General features: G+C 41.2%; 1 pseudogene; it reads left to right on the top strand.

Moving 5' to 3' along the window:
• The window catches only part of LOC142297275 (putative cation-transporting ATPase 13A4), a 100,401-nt pseudogene extending 83,878 nt beyond the window's left edge, over nt 1-16,523 (top strand).
• The last annotated feature ends 584 nt before the right edge of the window (nt 16,524-17,107 follow it).

The following is a 17,107-nucleotide window of genomic DNA, read 5'->3' as shown; positions in this document are numbered from 1 at the left end:
AAATCATATTTGTATTCTTCTTTATTCCAGTGAGTTTAAATCATGCATATCCCAAACTTGCTCCATACAGACCTCCGGCCCAGCTCATGTCGCCCCCTCTCTTGTTATCAGTTGTATTGCATGTACTTTTTACTATAGCAATACAAGTATATGGGTTCATTGTTGTCCAGCAACAACCTTGGTACACTGCAAATCCTGACACGTAAGTATCAATAAGCATTATGTAGGAAAACTCAATACAGTATCATAGTACTTTTAAAATTAAATGTCGTGATTTAAAATTCCAATATAAATAATTAAAACATTTAAATTTACTGAATAAAAATGGAAAAAACTCCCTAACGGGAAATTAGTATAATGGATTTTTAAGTTACTTTCCTTTTTTGTCTTGTATGATTAGTAGGGATGATGGAATATCACAAATATTCGGCAATATTCGGCTTCGCGAATATCCGAAGAATAGGTCGCCGCTATGCGAATATTCGATGCGCAATGTAAGTCTATGGGAAGCCCGAATAGTTGCTATTCGGCAACTATTCGGGTTTCCCATAGACTTACATTGCGCATCGAATATTTGCAAAATAGTCGAATAGCTTCTACCTATTCGGCGAATATGGGCGTTGCCAAATATTTGAGGTATTCGATCATCCCTAATTATTAGCCATTTTGTTAATATATTGCATAGCCAAAATAGTCTAGTATTGTGTCATGAACTATATTAAAGATTTTGTTAAGTGCAAAAAGAGGCACATTTTGAAAAATGGTGAAAAAATTGTGCCAAAATACTGGTGCACGCAAATAGGGAGGGACTGAAGTGGAGATGCGCCAAATAGTGTGACCTTTTAAAAGTAACGATTGATGAATCAGACTAATATATCTGGAATTGCTAAACTCTGCTTATAAATTGGAAAATGAAAAAAGAACAAGTGAGCACATATAGCAAAGACTTCAAAATAGCCAAAATAGATTAATGAATTGTGTGCAAACAAAAAAAAAAGGAGCAAATGGCATAAAACAGGCGCAAAGGCAATGATGAAATGGAGCTGAAATGTCATGATCTTGACTTAAGTAAATTGGAAGAATTGAGGTCTTCATGAATAAATTAGAGAAATTAATGTTCAGAAAAATAAAATAGAATTAGTATTTAATCTAGGGATTAATATCTTATGTGTAGAGATGTAAAATATTTATCTAATATTATCCAAAAGTAAACAAGAGCGCTTTATTACAATAATAGGGAAGCAATAACCTCATCTTTATATTGTTTTGTTTAATATATTTCCAGCACTTGCATCTATGGGAACATAAACCAGGTAAACATCAGTGCATCGAGTCATAACACCACTGCAAATATACAATCAAGTTCTCAGCTGAATATGAGCCACAAAAGCTATGAGACGACAACCCTGTGGCCTCTGACTACTATCCACTGCATAATTGTGGCTTTTGTATTCTCCAAAGGCAAGCCTTTCCGAAAGCCGATATACACCAACTGTAAGTACTATTCTCCATGTTAGGTTGTTAGATTTATAAAATTGAATAGAAATTGAATAAAACACAATATTGTTCCAATTATGTATTTTTTTTTAGATGCGTTTTCTGCTGTATTGTTGATTCAGGTGGGAATCTGCATTTTCCTGTTATTTGCTGACATACAGAGCATATACAATGTATTGGAGGTAAGTGAGCAGTCATTTAAACAATCTACATACTGGAAAGGGTTAAAGGCTAGGAAATATTATGACAATTAAATATTATGAAAGCAAAGTATTTTAATCCAATAATAACACTGTGTACTTGATTTATAATTATTCTTCATAATCCATTCAGTAATTACCAGTAAATATTCCATGCATTTACATTATGCAACCTCCTGGTTACTTTTTTGGATTAGCCAATATAAATTACATACAGAGGCGTAACTACAAAAGAAGGCAGTGTGATGTAAGACGCCTTTAGTCCATTTCTAGAAGACTGTGTGATGTAAGGAGCCTGTAGTCCATATCTACAGTATGTATGTAATGATTAAGGACTCGCGTCCGGAACATGTTATGGTGCTGGTGAGGGGAATTTGCAGTGCAAAGATATTTACATTTTTCTACAAAGAAAAGTTGGATCTTTTTGGAAGTTCCCAGCTGCTGGATATTTCTATTCCTACAATAGAAGACGGGTGCAATCGAATCCATGCCAGGGAACCTAGGGGGCGAAAAAAGTCCCTTTGGCCTATATAATGAGACCACATTATTAAAGGTTTACAATAATTGGGGGCCTCATTGGAACTTTGCATTGGAGTCATGAGCTTCAAGATACACCATCAGTAAAAGAGTAAAAAAGCATGATAGGAGATGAGCTGCTGAAGCAAAATTTGAATTCGCCTGTTCGCGAGTTTATTCCCAGTATAATTTGCGGAGAGGTTATTTTCCCCAAATTTTATGTCCTTTATTATGCTATGGAGTCTGTCCGTAATAAATCTAAGATATAAAAAAATCCTAATACTCACCTTATTGCTCACTCCTCTGCTACCACTGTAACATATCTAAATTTTGCCACTTTTATGCCAGCCACTCGCTCTACTCACCATGTGTTTTGTTCTGCACCACCCAGTATCTGACCATCGTTGTGGAGTGCAAACTTCCAGAATTTGTATTTACCCTGTCCTGCAGAGATTTTCTTACTCAGGCTATCACCTGCTGGCAGGTGATCTATAAGGCGACTCACTGTCCATTCCTTTCCCAAACGTTGGTTCCTAGTTTGCTAGCACCTTGTTTGTGCATTCCTCTATATTCTTTCTTGCGTTATTGACCCGGTTTGTCTATCCATTCTGTTTGACTTCTCTGATCCTGACCTTGGCTACGTGTATCAAATTTGTGCTGCTTGACTTGTTGTCAGATTGCCTGACAACGTGATTGTCTTCACCCTCGTGTACCTTGGACCTCGGCATCTAACCCTCTGGTCAACTGTTGCAGTCCCAGGGAATTTATTAGCTCATCTCTAATCATGATGCATTTAAAAGCCTATTATGGAGTCTCTCATCTGTCAACCAATCAGCTATCACTCCCTCCTACCTCATACACATTGTTGTGCATGTGGCTCCACTGAGCATTTGTGTGTCTCATTAGGGAGAGCAGAGTAAGTCATTGCTATTCTCTCTTGGAGCGGTGAATGGTAATTACTGTGCCATATTTGGATAATTGGTCAATAGAAATCACTTGGCACATTGCGAATATTGAATACAAGAACTGAAATGAAAAAGATATCCAAACACAAAAAAAGTATACAACATATCGTAGGATTAATCCAGCTCAGCAGAGGGAAACAACCGGCATGCCAAGATCAAGCGCTCTGAGTCACAGGTACTTGCAGGTAAAGGAGGAAAGGATATTCTGAGAAGTTTCTTTAAAATTTACTTTTTTATTCAATTAAAATCCAGAAACATTGAAGACATATATCAGAATGATGATTGAAGCCATGAAAGCCAGGGAAATGGCAACACATTTCAAACGCAGTCTGCATTCTTTGTCAAGCCTCCACAACAAAGTATGCCTCAATTTTGGGATCCTCGACCCTTGTGACTCACCTCTTTTTGTGCCAAGCCAGGGCCTCAAGGGAATTGAATGTGAGATTCAAGCGAGGCTTACTTCATAATTTCAATCTTTCTGAGAAAGATTAATGGACAATCAGTTTTCTGTCCAACACCAGGAGACATTCAGTGTCACAAAGGATGTAGAATACACAAACGTGTAGCAATACAAGTAACCATTTTTCCTCTTTCATATTTGTTCTAAATTATCTATTAAAGTAGACTTAATGGAACTGATTTTTGAGTTCAATCATTGTTTCCAAACATTTTACAGATATCTGTTAGATGTTTACTGCCCATAACAGACTAAATAATAAAAGCACTCTATCATTGATAGTGTTTATCTATTTTCCTTATTCCTTTAATTCTATGATGCACATTAAATAGTTATTGGTCAGATGATAGCCAACCTCCCCATCTGGCAAGGGTGCAATTGCTCTCAGTAGGAAGAGAAAAGTAATCATCTAGTAGACTCCTCGGGCAGCAGCTTCATTCCTTGAGAGGCAGAGGATTGAATACCTGATATCCAAGTACTCAATCCTTATCTCCCACAGGGACATCTTAACACACAGGCTCGAAGGGCACTTGCCCAGTGGTTCCATGATTATAGGCGCCCCTGCTAATCTGTGTATCTTAAAACGTAACTAAACTTTTGGACTACTTTACACTAAAAGAATGGCTGCGTGTAAGTGAGTAGTTTTAATGCTGGTGACTTAGTAGCGTGCTGCCTCCTTCACCCTTCACCAACTAGCAAAATATAGCCAGAAAAAGAAGATATAGGTCAGATAAGATTATAGGGACTAACATGTAATCTCAACCCTATCTTAAAATGTGCAATTTTTATTAATATTCATTAAAATGTACCCACAAACAGACACACAAACATATAAATGAGAATGGATCACGTTACCCTTGTAAATAACCAAGGAGTTTTATATACACATTCACTTTAGGAAAGGGAAACTAATATAGCCTTATAAGGGTAGTGTATCCCTACCTAACAACGGAGGGTATGACACCATAAGTTACCGGGCGCCCCCGTTCCACGTCGGCTCTCCCTCTACCTGACCCTGATATAGGGATGGGATGGAAATCCCTATAGTGGTGCTTGCACAGTACAATATATATGAGTTCCCAAATGGTGATACTCCTCCCTGTATTGTTTTCCTTAGATCAAGAAGGTATCAATTTACTGATCTATAACCAGGAATTCCTATTCATGATACTAGCACTGTACAAGATGTATAGACTTCTATTCCTAATAAATTATCTTAATGCAAGGTAGTGATCCATAAGAGTTATTTACAACCACATATGTTACAGGGTGGTATACCCCAAAAGTATATTACAGTCACCTAGAATCATATCACAAGGGGCTCAGATAGTCTCCCCATTATACCCCAGGAGCTGAAAGAAAAATGGGATACAGACACCCCTGGAAATTACTGCAAAATAGAAAAGGTTGCTCCAATCATATTCTATATAATATAGTATAACAGGGAGAAAAGATGAATTACTTCCCTGAGAAGCAGGAATCCAGGCCTGCCAGGCCTCAACGCGTTTCTCCTCTCCCTTCAGAGGTTCATCAGGAGGCTAAGGGGAGACGGCAGCAGGTCCTGTTCAATAACAATCCATGGCTGTAAGCGAGCACTCTACCCATCTATTTAACTCTGTTAGTTCTCAGATAAGATTATAGCCTCAACCGTCCTCCGTTTCACAAGCTGTACAACATGCTTTTAATGTTGTAACACCGGTTTTATTAAAGTGTTAGTAAAATAAATATATGGTCAATATTATCAACCATTTACTTTGGCGTAGGGGCCAAAGCACACTAGTTTGCCCAGGGGCACATAATACTGTGAAGATGGCACGATAACCCCCTGACAGCAAATGTTGAATTGGAAGGCCCTCATACACAGGAGATGGCTGGGCAGCTTTCACCTATGATATACACATTTAATATCTATAGCCATCATATGTTTTAATGGTTGCACAACAGGGCAATGTTCACATCTGCCCCAGAATAAAGGCATTCTCAGAAAATAGGTTTTTCAAAATAAAATATACATAAAATTTACATCTGGCTTAGGCAACACATGATGACGAAACTAAAGGGCATGGAAATGTTGAACAAATCAAGAGAAACAATTTGATATTATTGTTGTTAATTTCACACTTATATATATATACAGTATATACCTCCAGATAAGGGTTTAGTTATACAAGTGATTTGGATTACCAGCACATTCCAAGAAAAAAATATGCTCATAATCCAAGGTTCCGCTATACTTGTGCCTGAAGTTCCCTGAGGACTGGAGATGAGGAACACTGACATAAGGACCTAAGTGATACATCATTGTATTGAGAGAATCTTTGCCTACATCATGCTGCTCTGAGATGACGTAGCAAAAACCTCCTGACAGATTCCCTTTAAGTGAAACACTTTCTTTTTAGGTGACTGTAATCTAATACCACCCTGCAGGTGTTATGAAATGTGCAATATACAGTGTCACACAAAAGGTGTGAACTACTTTTTTAACAAGCAACTGGGTTATGAAATAGGCCCCAGGGTCACAGACAGGGCAAACAGAATGGGACACCAAGCCTTCATTTGTACTAAGTGTGTACAACCTTGTTATTGCAAAATTCCTGAGTACATTAGTAGCAGTCTGTATTTTTATATACAAATCCTAGAGATACTGTTGAGATATATGAATAAGTATTGCCTCAACTAGATGGTAATAGCAATTAAAGGGCAGCAAATTAAAATTTCAAAGCCAAACAGTCAATAAAATTGTTTATGAAACCTCCGTCTTAGATTATAAAATACATAACAAATTCAGACTTCTGTGAATGAACGCTGCAGCCAGTCACTAGCTTAGTAAGTCATCACTGCGGCCAGTGACTGGCTGCAGTTGACACATATGATGACATTTCAACACAGGAGAACAAGTTGTACAGGGAATCAGAGAATGGCAGAGGACCAAGTAAGGGAGCTACAAATGCATCAATGGAGGAAAGTATATTGATTGATTTATTTAAAACATTGAAAAAAAGTGTTATAATTTTAGCTAGGTTTTGGGGAAATCCACAAAACATCAGAAAATTGATTTACAACATAAATTAACATGCTGATGATTTAAAATGCAATGAAATACAAGAAAACAGCATCTTTTTTTTGGATGGAAAACTCCAAAGCATTTCTGTCCAATTTCTGTCTCCTAATTTGTAGAGTGAAGAACAATATCACGAGAAAAAAAAATAAATAAATAAAATGAGCAAGAGTATTCATCTTCTAAAACACTAATTCAAAATAAATTAAGGAAAAGTATTCAAATGTAAAAAATATATAAAATAAAAATCAGGGCAATAAATTTGTGATGAAAATTTGTTTCTAAAAATATTGTGCTTTGTTTGACTTAAGACAACTATTTTTTCATAGAAAGTAATCAATGGCACTTCCTTTTAAATGACTGTAGAGATCAGGGTGCACTTTTAGGTTCCAAGGCCACAGAACTTCAAATAGAAAGAAGGCACTCCCAGATTGACTGCAACGTGTGTTTATTCAAATGTGCATATAAAAACGTTTTCAGTCCCACTGGATCTTCTTCAGCTGCACATTAGCAAAGGGAGATGCCTGTGTGGGATGGCATGGAAGCGCGGTATCCACTGCCGCCTATTTTTTCAGACACTGCTCTGGGTATGGAGAGCAGCAGGTGTAACCAGGCCCCCCACACTGACTGAAAGTTTCCTGTAATGCAGAGAGGCTGTCAGTGAGTGCAAGGGGGGTGTGGTTACAGCCGCCGCTCTCCATAGACAGAGCGGTAACGGAGTCTGTGCCTTTGCCGTGCCCATGACTGAAACCTGAATGCTGCCAGGAGGAATAAAGTTAATTTCCTTTTGGCAGCAGGTGCCAGGCAGATTCAGAATGCTATTAACCTGCAAAGTCAACCCTATATCTGCAGGTTAATAGCATTTTTCCACCTGAAAGGTTCCCTTTAAGAGTTTGACAGCGCAATCTAACTTATCAGGTGCGAGTTGATCTCCGATCCACCCAGGCCTGTTAGCTGCATATGTCGGCTGATCAGATCAGTAGACATGAGTGGGGAATAATGCGGGCTCACCACAACTAATGATGACTAGGTATGTTATTGGTTATGAAGGGGTTAAAAAAAATCTGCACTCCACAGAGCTTGAATTTTGCATTGCTTGTTAGTGTGACTGTACACACCACAACTAATGATGACTAGGTATGTTATTGGTTGTGAAGAGGTTAAAAAAATTCTGCACACCATAGAGCTTGACTTTTGCATTGTTTGTTAGTGTGACTGTACCTTCTAATATTGGCTACTTGTCATATATATATATATATATATACACATATACACCGTATATATGGGATATTTTGATGTGTTTCCAAGCTATTCATATAAAGTACAGCTAAGGTATCCATGTAGGGAGAGATGACGTTGCAGGGGAGATGCTATCCTTGTTTATTTTATAGGATGCCAAGCTCCGCAGTCAGAAAGTCATCAGTGTCAGGGAAGACTAGGGTGATTTTTCCCCCAAAATTTTCAGAGATCAATATAGCCACTTTACTTTTCAACTTTTCAATAACAGCCATAAGCCTTACATCCATGGACTGTGAGTTTCTTAATCTGTTGACAATCATATTTTTGGGCAGTGCAAACCACAGTCTCACAGAAAAAGTTCAGAGAGGTGTACTGTTCTCTTTCACAGTATATCTCTAGTTTAAGACGGGCCCACAGGTTCTCAAAAATGTTTAGGTCAAGTGTGGAAGGGACTGGGTCATTCTATCATCTTTAAGCCTTTACTGACTAGCCAAGCAGTGGAATATGTTGATGCATGTGATGGAGCATAAAAATCATCCGGCATAAAAATCTTGAAAGATGCAGACTTTTCCTGTACCACTATTTGAAGAAAATGTCTTCTTAAAACTGTCAGTAGATTTGAGAGCTGATGTTGAATCCATCTTCAAATGATCCAGATAGCTCATCTTTAATAATACCAGCACATAATTGGAGTTAAGGTTGAGGTGTATGCCTGTTATTATTTCAACCATGGGCCCCTACATCTGCTCCATCAAAAGTCACCCTCATCTAGTCAGTTCATAAAAACTTTGAAAAATCTTTCTACAGATATTTCTTGGCCCAGTCTTGATTCAAAATGTATAATTTGGAGTTGGTGCCTTAAAATCTGGTGACATAATAAAATGTGTAGCCCAATCAAATCACTAATATGTGCTAATATCTGTGTTTTCAACCTTAGATTGTATGCACACCAACATCTTGGAGAGTTGCCATATTCATCACCCTGGTTATTACAGTTGTTATCTCAGTCTTAGCTGAAGTAAGTTCTTATTTCATTATTTATATTTATCAAATACAAGAAAAAATGTCAAAAAGTGTATTGAACTTTATTTTCCCAAACCAGCATAAAATGATTCCTGAAACAATGCACTGAAGAGTTTAGTGCATCTTCCCACCTACTAATTTTCCATTATTATCCATCCTGCCCTGGCTCCTGTAAATGTAGAGTTGTTATTAATCAATGAAGAAGGTGTGGGGATAGATGGAAAGTGTGTAGGTTGAAAACTTAACTAAACTGATCGACCATACCATGTAAAGGTTTCTTACAATGTAAATATCCTTTAACCCTAGAACGCATACCTGGGGCCTCGCAGGCCTGCTAGGTCATTTGTTTTCTATGATAGATTGAATTGCTTGCGCGTTCTAGGGTTAAGGAATGAAAATGATCTCTTGGACAAAACTTTACCTTTATGTAAGGAAATACAAAAATCATACTTAGTTTTAATGTACTTGTGCTTTATTACATATGCTCATTTTCATGTCGTCCAATCAGAAAATCATGATCAATTGTTATAAAACTGACCAATCCAATGAATTTGTAGTACCAAAGAAAATAATCATACATAAATAAGGGTATGTCCGCACGCTGCATTCTTGACAAAAAAATGCACCCTCTGGAAGACTTGACAACTGTAAACCCTGCGTTTGAAAAAAAAAACGTGATAAAAACACATGCGTTATCGGTGCATTTTTGTCAGTGCGTTTTATAAAGGAGAAATAAAATAGGATAAGATAGGGTAATTGATAGCTAGAATAGATAGATAGATAGATAGAAGAAATAGATAGAAAGAATAGATAGAAAGAACATATAGATTACCGTATTTTTCGGACCATAAGATGCACTTTTTCCCCCCCAAATGTTGGGGGAAAGTTGGGGGTGCGTCTTATAGTCTGACTGTGGCTGCCGGGAATGAGGGGGCTGCGGTGGAGCGGGTCATCGGAGGCACGAGCAGACTGTAGCAGCCTGCCGTGACCACGTGGATCCACTCATTTAATATGCACGCCCATCCTCCCGCCCATCTCTCAGCGCTGAAGCAGGCACTGACAGGTGGGCGGGAGGATTGGCGGGGATAAACAGCCGGCCCGCATGATCACCCCTGGCAACTACGGCCTGGAATGATCATGTGTGGCTGTATTCACTGCTCCCCGCGCATCATCATCATCAGCGTGGGGAGCAGTGAATCAGTGTACAGTACTCACCGTTCCCCTGCAGCATCACTCGTCCTCCCGTCTGTATTAGCGGCAGCGCCGCTGAGTGGAGCCGTCCCCGTTACCCTGCTGCATCGCGATCATCTCCTGTGTCTGTGCCGGCGGCTTGGTGGAGACTAGCGGCGCGCACAGTGATAACGTCATCGCTGTGCGCACGTGTCCACACGCAGCCGCCGGCACAGACCACCGGAGGACATCGCGATGCTGCAGGGGGACGGCTGCATTCAGCGGCGCTGCCACTGACATAGACGGTAAGAGGAGCGGTGCTGCAGGGAGTGAGGTGAGGTGAGTATGAAAGTTTATTTTTTTTATGTGCCACAGGATGCAGCCATACACCAGGATGAGGGCATATAGCAGGATAGGGGTATATTATGAGCAGCATGGGGAGTTTTTGAGCAGGATGAGGGTATATAGCAGGCTGGGGAGTATATGAGCAAGATGAGGGTATATAGCAGGCTGGGGAGTATATGAGCAGGATGAGGGTATATAGCAGGCTGGGGAGTATATGAGCAGGATGAGGGTATATATCAGGCTGGGGAGTATATGAGCAGGATGAGGGTATATAGCAGGCTGGGGAATATATGAGCAGGATGAGGGTATATAGCAGGCTGGGGAGTATATGAGCAGGATGAGGGTATATAGCAGGCTGGGGAGTATATGAGCAGCATGGGGAGTATATGAGCAGGATGAGGGCATATAGCAGGATAGGGGTATATTATGAGCAGCATGGGGAGTATATAGCAGGCTGGGGAGTATATGAGCAGGATGGGGAGTATATGAGCAGGATGAGGGTATATAGCAGGCTGGGGAGTATATGAGCAGGCTGGGGAGTATATGAGCAGGATGGGGAGTATATGAGGAGGATGAGGGTATATAGCAGGCTGGGGAGTATATGAGCAGGCTGGGAAGAATATGAGCAGGCTGGGGAGTATATGAGCAGGATGAGGGTATATAGCAGGCTGGGGAGGATATGAGCAGGATGGGGAGTATATGAGCAGGATGAGGGTATATAGCAGGCTGGGGAGTATATGAGCAGGCTGGGGAGTATATGAGCAGGCTAGGGAGTATATGAGCAGGATGAGGGTATATAGCAGGCTGGAGAGTATATGAGCACGCTGGGGAGTATATGAGCAGGCTGGGGAGTATATGAGCAGGACATTACCCCATAACAGTGTCAGCAGCAGATCCTCGCCCCATAAGTGTGTCATGACCACATTTTTTGCTTAAAATTTTTTTTCCTATTTTCCTCCTCTAAAACCAGGGTGCGTCTTATGGTCAGGTGCGTCTTATGGTCCAAAAAATACGGTAGATAGAAAGAACATATATAACTGATAATAAGAAAGAACATATAGAATAGATAGAAAGAAATAATAGAATGGCTTGTTGGTAAAAAGAATGACATGGGGTGGGGGATATTTTTTATATCCAGCACAATAACAGCAGCTGCAGGCTGCAACCCTCAGCTGTCTGCTATACCTTGTCTGGCTATGAAAAATAGAGGGGATCCCATACTTTATTTTTTTTTTTTTTAAATGATGTGGGGTCCCCACATTTTTCGAAAACCAGCCAAGGTGCAGCAGACAGCTGGTGGCTAAAATTATTAGGGTTGGAAGTCCCATCGTTATTTGGTCCTTTCCAGCCTAACAATATCACCCACAGCCGCCCCAGAAGTGGCACATCCATAAAATGTGCCAATTCTGGCACTAGACCCAGCTCTTCCCGTTGCCCTGGTGCAGTGGCAATCGGGGTAATAAGGAGTTAATTGCAGCCTACAGCAGCCACTAAGTCCTAGATTAGTTATGACAGTCGTCTATGAGACCCCGCCCTCATCACTAGCCTGTAAGTGAAAGTAAAAAAACACATACACCCCCAAAATCCTTTATTTGGAATAAAATAAAAAAACATCCTCTTTCACGACTTTATTAACCCCTAAACACCCCTGCAGGTCTGAAATAATCCACACAAGGTCCCATGGCGATTCATCTCTGCTACATTCTTGTCATGTCACAGCAGCACCGTAGAGCATAACTGGCTACTGATAGCAGACAGAGACAGAGCTGCGCGATGAGAAGGAACTCAGGTGAACCGCTGGTGTCAGTGCTTGGACACAAGTAGTAGTGCGGGGCCCGCAGCTGTGATGTCAGAGGTTCACCTGAGTTCATTGCCATAGTGTGGCTCTGTCTGTGTTGTGGCCTGATTTGCGGTTAAGGGTGAAGGACTCCAGCTGTGACCGGAAATCACCTGAGTGACGGCACCACTGATCGTGCTGCTCACTTCAGTCTCTTATGTGATTTGCTGTCACAGGTGGAGAACTCAAGCAGCTACCCTGAATGATGTCACCACTGATAGCGCGACTCACTTCAGTTGCTGCATTTAGATCACGGTAAGCAGTCTTGTTCTATGGTGCTCTCTGTGAGTGTTAGATGTAGCAGTGCTGGAAGCATCGTAGGACCTCATGTAAATTATGTCAGATCTGGACGGGTGTTTGGGGGTTAATAAAGTGGCAAAAGAGGGTGTTTTTTTGTCTTTTATTTCAAATAAAGGATTTTTCAGTGTTCATGTTTATTTACTTTCACTAACAGATTGTGATGAGGGGGTGTCTCATAGACATCTGCCATCACTAGGCTATGACTTAGTGGCTGTTGTGGGCTGACATTAAATTCTTATTACCACGATTTCCACTGCATGAGGGCAATGGGGATGAGTCAGGTAAAGTCCCGGGACTGTCGCATCCAATGGCGGCTGCTGGCTGATATTTTTAGGCTGGGTGGCTCCCAATAACGTGGCTTTATCTTGGCTGAGTATGGAAATTGGAGGGGGGGCTGCATGCTGTTTTTTTAATTATTTATTTATGGTACTGTACGATATAGATCTGTCCACCCACGGCTGTGATTGGTTGCAGTCTGACAGCTGTCACGCAGCATGGGGGAATGTCTGAATACAACCAATCATAGGCGCCAGTGGGTGGTGGAAGCAGTGAATATGAGATGAGCCTAATGAGTGGGTGAAGTGAATATGAGATGAGCCTAATGAGCATCCGGAACTTTCAGAAGCAGGAGAGGCCGCGGTAGCAGTGTGACAGCCGTGCGGCCCTGGTGATTGGTGAGTATGAAGCAGAGAGAGACAGAGAGTGAGCAAGAGAGAATGGAGAAAAGTTGGTGACCTGCATTTTTGTTGACAAAAATCATCCAAAACACAAGCAAAAGGCCGTGCAAACGCACAGCTAAACATTTTGGTGCGTTTTGACACACCTCATTCATTTGAATGGGTCGAAAATATTCACAAAACGCAATGAAGACGTGACATGCTGCTTTTGTTAGGCAACGATTTTGACAAATATTTGTCAAACAAAACGCTGCCGAAACAAAAGCAACGTGCGCATGGAATTTCTGATTTATCATAGACTTTGCTGGGGAAGAAAAATGCATACATTTTTTCAATGAAACAGTGCAGCTTAAAACGCAACCAAAACGCAAGAAAAAATACAACGTATGCACATGGCCTAATATTAAGCAAAAATAATTTGCAAGACATTACTTCAGTGACTATGTCGATCCTACATCATAACACCATGATGACGTCTGTCGCGCAATTACTAGATACGAGTGAATCTAACAAAATTAAATTCACTCATAATGACCCAGTAAATTTGATTAAATGAAATGATTACTTTAAAAAAAAAAAACAAAAAAAACCCAACAGATTATTATGCTCTGAGATTTCCCAACCCCTAAAAGGTTGTCCGATCTAAATTCACAAGTCTGCAGTCACTCTATTTAAATGCAGACCTCATCGTGCACTCTGCACGTTGTGAGGATTCTCCAGTTTCCGCACAGGGAATAGTGGTCATGTGACTGCAAGTATGGGGTATGCATACCCCTGGCTTCAATTCGTTTAGACTGTTTCCGGCAAGTTCAATATGTGTATTGCACGAGGCCGGAGACAGCTAGTCGGATGCTGGTTGGGAGTATGCATATCACATACTTGCAGTCACGTGACATGTCACATAGAGTGACAGCAGACTTGTGGATTTAGACTGGACAACCCCTAGAAAGCAAAGTAAATGGATGGGCCTGGAATAAATGGATAGGCCTGGAAGTAAAATAAATCATACTTACATAACCTTTCACCTATCCCTGATGTTCTAGTTCCATACTGGTTCTTGACTACCTTCTAGGTCTCCTCTGTACTCTTCAGTGGTGCTTCCGGTTGCTGGTATCACATTGTCTTCTGACATCATTCATGATGTCATGTCATGCATTGCTTCATGTCAGAACATCTATGGCTGAAGAGTGAAAAAGAGACACGTTACCAAGAACCCAGTGGAGGATCAGCGACAAACTATGACAGCATTACATTTTATTTATTTGTAACCTGCTACTGCCCCATATGAATCCATCAAAATAAGAATATTTTTGCTCAACTCTGTTAATGATGTATAAGTATTTTTCTTTGGTATTACAAATGTATTAGATTTCTAGTATTTTAGCATGTGAATTGGATTTTCTGACAACATGGTAAATTAGAATACTGAAAAATTACAAAGTATATTAAAGGGGTTGTCCACTAGTAGAACTTCTGATTCCACTTGTTTTCCCGAGTTAAAATAAAAAATACTGTACCCATCTTCTATTCTGACATTGATCCAGCACTGTCGGTAAGTGCGGTTTTGGGTTCCTGTGACATTGTGACGTCACGTGAGCCCTGCGTTCAATCACCACCAACTTCTCTTTCCCTGCCTTCAGATCAAATGAGTTAATCAAAAGGAAATGATGCTAAGGCTGCCACTCACTTTTTGTTGATTACTCATTTGGCCTGAAGACATGGATAGAGAAGTTGGCGGTGATTGGATGCAGGGCTCGCGTTGTGTCATAAGCTCCAAACCAAGGTTACTGACAGCACTCCAAGGGTGCCAGAATAGGTTGAGAAATCCATGGAACCCCTGGGGTGTAGGGGCCACATGACCAAGGGGGAGGTGAGGGAGTGATGGGGTTAATAGGGACAGTGTGTGCAGGGATGCCAAATATGGCATTAGTGGGTGGTTTAGCTGGTGAGGAAGAGGAGGAGTAGGGAAAGGGTTAGTCTGGGAACTTTAAGTGGTTACCTCCTCTCCTCTTCCGGACGCTGAAGGATCCCCGGCCACCCTCCCTTTGTGTTGTTGTCTGGGGGGACGTTGTTTGGATGTGGGGTGCTATTTGTCACAGCAGCGGAGGTAGGTCTGGTCCAGAGGTTTGGAAATGTTTGTTAACTGGACCGGGAGTCATCGTCTTGGTATGGTGGCTCTCGGTTCCGGGATGTTGCAGGCACGGGGTTCTGCTAAAGTGTGAGGGTGTCAATCCGTAGGTGATTGGCACCTCATCCCTGGGTCGGTGTGTTGCGGCCAGGGATAGGGGGAGTAGTAGTTCATGGACTGGGCCTGCCCCGGGGGGTCATGTGAAATGGTATTGTCTATTGTTACCTTTATGTTGTTGTTTGGGGTCGCCCGTTGGACGGCGTCCCCAAGGTGTTAGTATGTAAACAATAGGCAATAAAAGGCTGCTGTGGCCATTTGAACCAAGTTGCATGCAGTCCGTGTGTTTATTTACATGTGTTAAGGGGTTTGGTAATACAGACATCACGACCGGAGAATCCTCCCTCAGCTGGTCATGAGTTCAGGCTTTATTATTTCAACTGGGGGAAACAAGTGGAATCAGAAGGGGTTGTCTTAGTAATGGATATTTTACCTACAAATTAAAATACAAAATGTTTTCACTTTTGCATTTAGGAATATTAGAGAAAATAGTCATATAAAAATGTCTGTATAGTTTGACTGTACAAACAATACAAATAATCCAATTTAATTTAATTATTTAATATTTGTGTTTTAGGAGTTAATCATTGAGAACAGAAAGCTTTGGCTTCTCATGAAGAAATGTATGAACTATAAATCAAGAAGTAAATACAGGAAAATTATAAGAGCCATTGAGAAGGATCAAAGCTGGCCACCTATCAACAGAACATACTGTACAAAACCTGTAATCAGACATACGAATCAAAAAAGTGAAGTCTACAGCAATCCAGCCTATGAACACAATGAAATGCTTAAGTAACTTTATGAGAACTATGAGATGTGTCATCATGTTATGAACAAATATCTCACTGATCATGCCCTACCTTTTGTCTATTGTCATGATGGCTGTTGTACAGAACTTGTAAGACGCATGTTTGAATGTATGCGAGGAATGTGTAAAGTAGAGTCATCTACCGTAGGTCCTTGTAAAGGCATTACAAATGTTACATATTGTGTTCTATTATTTTCAATATTCCCCTATGGACAACTCTTGTAAATATACTTTTTAGTCAATGTTGTTAATGTGAACTTTTTGTACTTGTTCATTTTCTTTAACCAAAATTGAAAATTTAGAATATACTATTGGTACAATTAAATGTTGGCACAAGTGAACATAACTATCTATATATATAATTGCCTTATTCTGTCTGTCTGTCTTGCTCCAAAATTGTGTCACCGTGACATGTCCTTACGGTGACACAAAGCTGATTGGCCGCTGGGTTCGCCATGGCCCCGCCCCCCCACACGGATTGGCCTCTCGCCCCGGCTGCGCCCCCACACGGATTGGCCAGCCGCTCGCCCAGGCTCTGCCCCCCCCCACAGATTGGCCTCTCGCCCCGGCACCCTGCAGGCATTGGCAACTCGCCCACGCCACGCCCCGCCCCCCTCACGCAATAGACGTTAGCTCTCGCCCCCCCCCCCGCATTGCCCGAACTGACACGGTCACGGAGCCACGAATCCCAGGTGAGTACTGTACTCCCCCCCCCTTTCCCCCCTCCCCAACGGGAGCCCACATCAGCGTACGCCGCCGCCGTATGCTGGTGTTGGCTCCCGTGCGAGCGGGGGACGTGTTGCGCTGGTAACCATGCTTGCATAGTT

The sequence above is a fragment of the Anomaloglossus baeobatrachus genome, chromosome 3, assembly GCF_048569485.1.
Source record: "Anomaloglossus baeobatrachus isolate aAnoBae1 chromosome 3, aAnoBae1.hap1, whole genome shotgun sequence".
Lineage (NCBI taxonomy): Eukaryota > Metazoa > Chordata > Amphibia > Anura > Aromobatidae > Anomaloglossus > Anomaloglossus baeobatrachus.
Note: the sequence above shows the minus strand (reverse complement) of the source record. Positions and strands in the feature narration are given on the sequence as shown.